The sequence below is a fragment of the Cavia porcellus genome, unplaced genomic scaffold (assembly GCF_034190915.1).
Source record: "Cavia porcellus strain 051 isolate PalLab524CR breed Dunkin Hartley unplaced genomic scaffold, mCavPor4.1 scaffold_34, whole genome shotgun sequence".
In the NCBI taxonomy this organism is placed as follows: domain Eukaryota; kingdom Metazoa; phylum Chordata; class Mammalia; order Rodentia; family Caviidae; genus Cavia; species Cavia porcellus.
The window spans coordinates 2654194-2661851 of NW_026947517.1; the positions used below are offsets into that span (position 1 = coordinate 2654194).

General features: G+C 36.5%; 1 long non-coding RNA gene across 3 annotated transcripts; it reads right to left on the bottom strand.

Moving 5' to 3' along the window:
- Positions 1–913: 913 nt before the first annotated feature.
- LOC134474640 (uncharacterized) lies at positions 914–5641 on the bottom strand. Of its 3 annotated transcripts, none has more exons than XR_010045505.1 (3): positions 5529–5641; positions 4484–4731; positions 914–1082 (listed from the first exon to the last, which is right to left on the bottom strand). It is a non-coding gene; the product is annotated as an uncharacterized LOC134474640 (long non-coding RNA). The 3 variants fall into 3 exon arrangements; XR_010045506.1 differs by lacking the exon at positions 914–1082 and adding an exon at positions 3212–3299; XR_010045504.1 differs by lacking the exon at positions 914–1082 and having other exon boundaries at positions 4175–4731.
- Positions 5642–7658: the final 2017 nt, after the last annotated feature.

A 7658-nucleotide genomic window follows, 5' to 3' on the forward strand; every position in this document is an offset into this window, starting at 1 on the left:
CATGTTTAGATAAAATAGTAATGTTAAGCTTACTGCCTCTAATGTATTGTATTGTGATCAATCTTTTCTTCTGGATGTCCAACAGCTAAGGTTTAGGACCAAAAATGAGAGACACAGATGGGCTAAATGGATAGCCAATATTTTGTCCACAGCACTTCAAGCTTGGAGGAGACTCAGGATGTAAAAGAAATCTTGCTTTCATCATCAGAAGATAACCAGTGAGTACCTAGTATTCTGATCAGGAAGATGATGAGACCACAGAGGAAAGTGATCTTTGATGCAAGGTATGCCTAAGGAGAGTCACGAGTCACCAGAAAAATCTCCTAAATTTTCACAGAAATCAACATGGCCAAGCAATGGCCATGACTCTTCCAGGTGGTAGACACTGACAGAAGAGATATGAGGAGCTATGCATGGTTATAAGAACTGGCCTTGATAGGAAGTAACGAACCCATTGTCCTTAGCGTAATCCTTATGTTAGCTTTATCTTGAACCTTCTGCAGAAAAGTCTGGACTTGGGAGGTACAGTGCAATTCTAAAATATTGTCTGTGGGTGAATCTCGTATCACTAACATCATTTGACAATTGCTATCTATGCTGGTAACTGACTACCATTATGGATGGATGGACTGTGCAGTGGTGGGAGCTCTAACACAACTTCTACATCTTCAGCTGGTCACCAATCTGTGTATCAACCAAACAAAAAGGAGGGAAATGTTGGAGCCATTGAAGCTGAATACTCATTCAGCGCTGTGATGTAGCACAGGCATGATTGAACTGAGAATAAAGAGATGCCTCAAGTCACAAGATAGGCCACAGCTGAGGCCACCTAGACACTTTCTGTGGGATAGCTCTCTGCAGTTACCATCGTCTGTTGCTTGCAGTACGTCTTGAACCTCTCCCATGATCCGGTTCAGGTTTCCTCCATTGTCCACTCAACTCCTGCCTGCATGAGGTTGGCCAGCTGTCTAGCAGAGTGATGAGTTCTGCCAAGGATCTCTCTCCTCCTGCAGCCCTGAAGACCATGCTGTGTTTCTCATTTCTTAGAGCCTTTTTGGTACACCTTTTTGGCATCTTGGTTTCTAGGAAAAGACCCCAACATGAAACATAAAATGTACCTGTTTTAAAGACTCAGCACTGACATCTGGTATTGTTGGATGATGACAGGAACAAGTATCAAATCTGTTTAAGACAATTCACGAACACAAAAGCTGTTATATTGCACTGTATTTTTTTGGTTCACCAATGCCAAATCCTCTTACATGACACAACTTTCCTCAAGACAATTATTTCCACTCCAATCAATGACCTACATATGAATTATTTTCTGTAGGACACACACACAGATATGCAGGTTTTATGATATGTCTCCACCAAGTCATCCTGAAGAAAAAATTAACAATCCAGAGCCATCCCAGGCTTGAGAGGAGAAATAGAAAGCTAATATGCCCTTGTTATGAGCTGGTGGAGGTCATATGGGGCAACTAGCCAATGTGCCGATGTTGTGATTCTGTGGAAGCTATTCGGGTTCTCTGAAGAAAAACAAGACAGTAACTTGCACTTCCTGTGAGCTAGCCATTGCATTGGCTGGGAGATGAGCACCACAGTCCCCTCCTCCCACCACCAACAGTCTGACTGGTTTAGAGCACACGCTGAGTTGATAGCAATGGAGGTATAAAAAAACTTAATCCTTGTATTACTTGATTGGCTTTGCAGCCTAAGGCTAGTATTCTTAAGCATGAATTTAAATTGGGAAATAATGGTAAAAGAAGATGCAAAAACTGCATATCTATATGGAAATTAAATAACACTCTTCTAGACAACCAACGGTTGGCAGATTAAGTAAAGGAAGAAACTTAAAAATACCTACAAACTAACAAGTACATAGATGCAAAATCCTGTATCTTATGGAATTCAATGAAAGAAATCCAAATAGTTAAATTTATAGTAGTCAAACCTCACATCAGGGAATAGAAAGAACACAAACAAATAATGTAATGTTGTATCTCATTCTTCCAGAAAAGAATGGCAAGACAAACACAAATCCCATACAAGGGAGGAAATTATAAGACCAGACAAGAAATTCATGCAATGCAGAAGAAGAAAACAATACAAATAATTAATGAATCAAAGAGGTGGTTCACTGAATGAATAAACAAAATTTATAAACCCTTGGACAACCATATCATAAAAGAAAAAAATAAAGACTGAAAACCATGCACTAAGGAATCAGAAGAATAAAATAATTACAGATCCTGTGAAAATTCAGAAGATCATCAATATCTACTTGAAAAGCTTATACTTTCATAGGTTAGAAAATATAGAAATGCACTGATTCCTAGAAATATATGAAATGCCAAATCTGATCCAAGAAGATATAAAAATTCTAGAAAATGTAGTATCAGTAAATGAGAATGAAGATATAATTAAAAATTTATCAGCTGCTGGGCATGGTGGTGCCGAACTTGGGAGGCTGAGGTACAAGGATTGTTGTGAGTTCAAGAATAAACAATGCTACAAAGTGAGCCCAAGGCCAACCTGAACTGAATAATGAGAGCCTATCTCATGAGCACATTAAAAAAAAGAAAAACAATGACAACAGAAAAGCAAATGACCAACATAAAAAAGTCTAGGTCCTGATGGATTTACTGCTTAATTCTACAATAAATGTAGAAAAAAATTTAAGGCCACTGCTGTTTCTTTCTTTTTTTTTATCTGTACCAGGGATCAAACTCAGGGACTGCCTGCTTGCAAGGCAGGCGCTTATGCTGCTGAGCTAAATCCCCAACCCCTGGCCACTGCTGTTTAATGACATTGAAAGAGAAGCTGTTCTCCCTAACTCATTCCTGGAGGCAAGTATTACCCTCATACTAACACCAGAGAAAGATCCAACCAGAAAAAATAAACTATAGAACAGTTTTCCTAATGTACAAGATGCAAAAATCCTTGACAATATACTAGCAAAGTGAATGTAGCAAATCATCAAGAAGATTTTAAAACCTAATCAACTTCGATTCATCCTAGGAAGTCAGGGATGTTTCAGTACATGCAAATCAACAAATTTAAATGTCATATCAACACAGTCAAAAACAAAAGTCACATGGTGATCGTCTCAATAAATGCACAATAAGCTTCTTATAAAATCAAGCACTGATTTATGATAAAAACCCTATAGTAAATAATGACAGATGACTTTTACCTCAAGCTGATAAAATCAAACAATGACATGGCTGGGGATTTAGCTCAGTGGCATAAGCATCTGCCTTGCAATTGTGTGGTCATGAGTTTGATCACCTGTACTGATAAAAAAAGACAAAAAAATCAAACAATGAGAAAAAAATTCCAGCATCATACTAAATAGAGAATAACTGACAACTTTCATTTTACAGTTATGAAAAGGACATGGATCACTACTATGACCATCCCCATTCAATATAGCTCTGGAAACATTAGGCAGAACAATTAGACAAAAGAGAGAAATAAGAATAAATATATAATAGAAAATAATTAAACTATCATTATTCACAGATGATATGATATTCTAAATAGAAGATACCAAAGACTCCACCAAAACAGTCCTAGAATTAATAACCAAATTCAATAATGTAGCAGGGGACATAGTTGACAATCAAAAATCAATAGCATTCCTGTACACAATCAACAAACTCACCAAGAGAGAAGTTACAGAAAGCACAGCCTTTACAATAGCCTCCCAGAAAACAAAATACTTGGAAAGAACCTAATGAAGAAAGTAAAGGACTTACATATTGAAAATTATAGTACTTTGGAAAAGGATATTGAAGAGATTATCATAAAGAGAAAGATATTAGTGGCCCATTCTGTGCATTGTCTTTTCACTCTGTCAGTGATTTCTTTTGATGTAGAAATATTTTTAATAAGATGGGGTCCCAGTGGTTGATTCTTTAAAATTTGTATTTTGTTCATGAAGCCTTATTAGTGTTTTTGTTTTAATATTTAGATCTAAACTAGTTTGACTTTTGTTTGTTTCATAGTGATAGACTTGTCTCCAGTTTAAGTCTTCAGTATGAGAAAAGTCATTTTCTTCAGCACCATTTATTTAAGAGGCTATCTCTCTTCCAGTGAACATGTTTGGCTCCTTTGTCAAACACAAAGTATCAGAGTGTGTTTGTAGTTCTATTTGCATCTTCTAGTCTTTTTGGTTGATTCTCAGGTCTGTTTTTCTGCCATAACTATGCTGATTTTCTAATAGTAGCTTTCTAGTATAATAGCAAGTCAGGAATTGTGATGCTTGCTGACTTGCCTTTGTTGCCCAGCAATGTCTTTGGTGATCTAGAGCATTTCTGTTTCCAGATGAATTTTAGAAATGTTGTCTGTACATTTGTGAGCTATCCTACTGATATTTTGGTGGGCAATGCATTACATCTATATGACAGTTTGCAATAAGATTTTTTGAGTTTTCTCCATATCCTTGAACGTAGTTTTACTGGTCTCTTATTCTCACCAGATGAAACATAATAGGTATGATCTTAAGAGTTTCAAACTTTTGAGTTCTTCTTCCAAGGATATCCACAATAATATGATATTTTTTCTGTTTCTTTGAGACATGTTTTCCCCATGCAGTTCAGGTTGACTGCGGATTCACATCTTAGTCCAGTCAATTCACACTGATTATCCTACTTCAGCCTCCCAAGTTCTGGGATTACAGGTGTGCACATAAAACTTGAAAGAATTCCTGGTGTTATTTGAAACCTGAAAAAACAGTAATGAGATACACATGTATTTATTAACTGCCATTCCCTTAAAGGAAATTGTCCAGTATAACACATAACATCATTGGAGGGTAGGGAATCAGAAGATGTGTTTCTATCTCTTATGAGCCTGGGATGCCAGGATAGACTACTGCAGAAACAGGAAATGTCACGGGTAGGAATATGCATCAAATGTGAGCATTAGTATTAAGAATTCAGAGAGTATTGTATTTAAGGATGATGAGAAAAAGACCAGTGGAAAGCAATGAGAGTCCTGGTGAGCTTCGTTTGTCCTGACTATAGATCATGCTTTACTATAAGGATGAACATCATAAACAGTGAAATATTCAAACATTATGGACTTTTGACCCTAGAAAATATTGAGGCTTGGCACTGTAGCTCAGCTGTATTGTAGCCTGGCATGACAGATGCCATCTTGAACCCTGCATTTATCTAGTGCCCTGTATTTGATCTAAAAAAATGAAAAATCACCAGGGTATAAGTTCCATGAGAAAAGCAAAAGGAGCTGTACCCAAGTAAAAAAGTAACCTGCTAAAAAAAGAAGCATGATACAGTGTCATTAAAAATTAATGTAAGATTCTAGCTAAATTGTTTCCAACAGGATGTCTTCTGTGATTCTCTCTTTTAAAAATGCTGAACTTTCCAGTTCATAGCCAATTGTTTAGATTCTGAAATGGGGAAGGGGGTCTGTATAAAAGTGGTTTTGAGCTCAAATATTTAAATTCCAAATTTATCCTCTGGATGTTTTGATTCCTATACTGTTGTTCACAAACTCACCTCAAGATGCAGAAAGATTATTGACAGAAGCAAACCTCTGGATTAAATGTCAGTGCCCCTGAAATGGAAGAATAATTCTGAAAAGGAGGGAAGAAAATGAAAAACCCCATGTGTTATAATGCCCACCTCTTTTCCACAGCATTAAAGAGGCTGAAACAGGAGAATGGCCATTTATTCAAGGACAGTCTAAACTATGCAGTGAGTGAAAGGCCAGCCAGAACTACAAAGTGAGACTACATCTTTAAAAACAAAAAATGAAAAAAGTAAAAAACCAAGGGAGAGAGAAAGACTATTAAAGGAAAACAAAAATAATAGAGCTGAATGAAAGCTGACCTAAATTGGCAATTATGGAATGATGTTGCAGTGGACAGCTGGCCATGTAGTGGCATCCTGGAAGCTGTGACAAATACAGAGTTAGGAATGGTACCTATTTTGCTATAGCACAACAGTGACCTCCTTCTTCCAATAAATCTGCAATTTGCTAGAATGAAGAGAATAAAAAACTCATCGAAATCTTAAACTCAGAGCAAGCACGTAGCTTCATGCAAAGGATTTGGAACACTGCTTTGACCACTAAGCTCAAAACCCAGCCCAAGATCTTCAGATTCTATATATCACTATTACCAATGTTTAATTTATCATTGACATATTTAATTAAAACTCTTGTTAATCTACATGTTCACAAATGAAGCTATTTTCTTTCATTGCAGTTTAAAACACTGTTTTTTTTTTTAGGTACAGGGGATCAAGCTCACAACTTAGCACTTCCCAGGCAGGTGCTTCGGCCTGCTGAGCTAAACCCGTGGCCTCTATTGAATAATATTTTATTAAATGTATAAGCATCACGTTATCCAGTCAAATGGTATTGTGATTTTACTACAGGAAGTGAAACTAGAGAAAAATTGATATACAGTCAGAGAGGAATTGGAACCTCAAAGAAGTCAACATAAACAACTAAAAACAACAATCCCTCTACTGGCTCAGCTGAAGAAATCCAGACATAAATGTGAAGATGCAGTGACCATGTCTACATGCCTCCTGAAGAGTGTTTGGGGGTGTTAAATAGCTGACTATATCAATGTTTTTGGATCATTGAACACAGCTGTTTGCAGTCTCCCTGTTTGAATGTCCACCTTGTGTTCTTTGATACTGTGATTTGAGGAACTATTTTCAAGATGATAGTGTGTAATCTACTAGCAGGTGATTTCTTACTGTTATGTTTTTTTTTTTGTTTGGTTTTTTTTTTTTTTTTTTTTTGTAGTTCTGTATTGTGTGTACCCTTACGCCGCTTTGGTTTGTTTTGTGTTTTTCTCTTTTTCCTCTTAAATAAAAATTAAAAAAAATTTTAAATGTAAATTTAGTTCGAAGTTACAGTCCACATTAGCACATGTGATGAAGAGAAGGGAATCAAGGTAGTTAGATAGTTTTAAAAGTGTTGATCTTTATGAAAACTATTTATATTGATGATTGGTCAATTTCACGTTTTATTGTGCTTGTATAAGGAAAGCAAAATATGGGCTCTTTGCCTTTAGTTTTTTTTTTTTACCAGTTCTCCTGTGTATCATAAATTCCCTCTTCAAGTCTTCCTAGAAATTAAACTTTCTTTCTTTCTTTAAAAAACAAAAAAGAAAAACAATAGCTTGAAATGTACTACAGTTACCACTACTTCCTCCAGGAAGTCCAGAGAGGCATCAGTTACCATACTCAATGACCAGAACAACTGGACTATTGTTCCCACAAAATGCCTTTGCTCTTTCAACATACTTTGTCTGGGTGACTTCTTCCCAGGTTAAATAATATTAGTTAAGCCACTCACTACAAGCTTATAGATTGATTGTAGTTTGGGACTCACACTGTAGCCACATTGTGACTTTGCTGCATAAATGACCCCTGACAATAGGTCTGTGACTTAAACACTGAAGAGCACTCCTGAAAATCCAGGGCTATTCTTCCTCTTTTCCCAGAAAATTTTTGAACTTCTTTTGGTGTGTGACTTCATTCCTTAATGTTGTGAGCCAACAAACTTGGTGCATTTGACATGAAACAGGGCAAGATTATATTTGTCCTATTTCCATTTGAATATAAAACTTCTGCTAAGTGTTCCAAACCCTTTGCATGAAGCTACTTGCT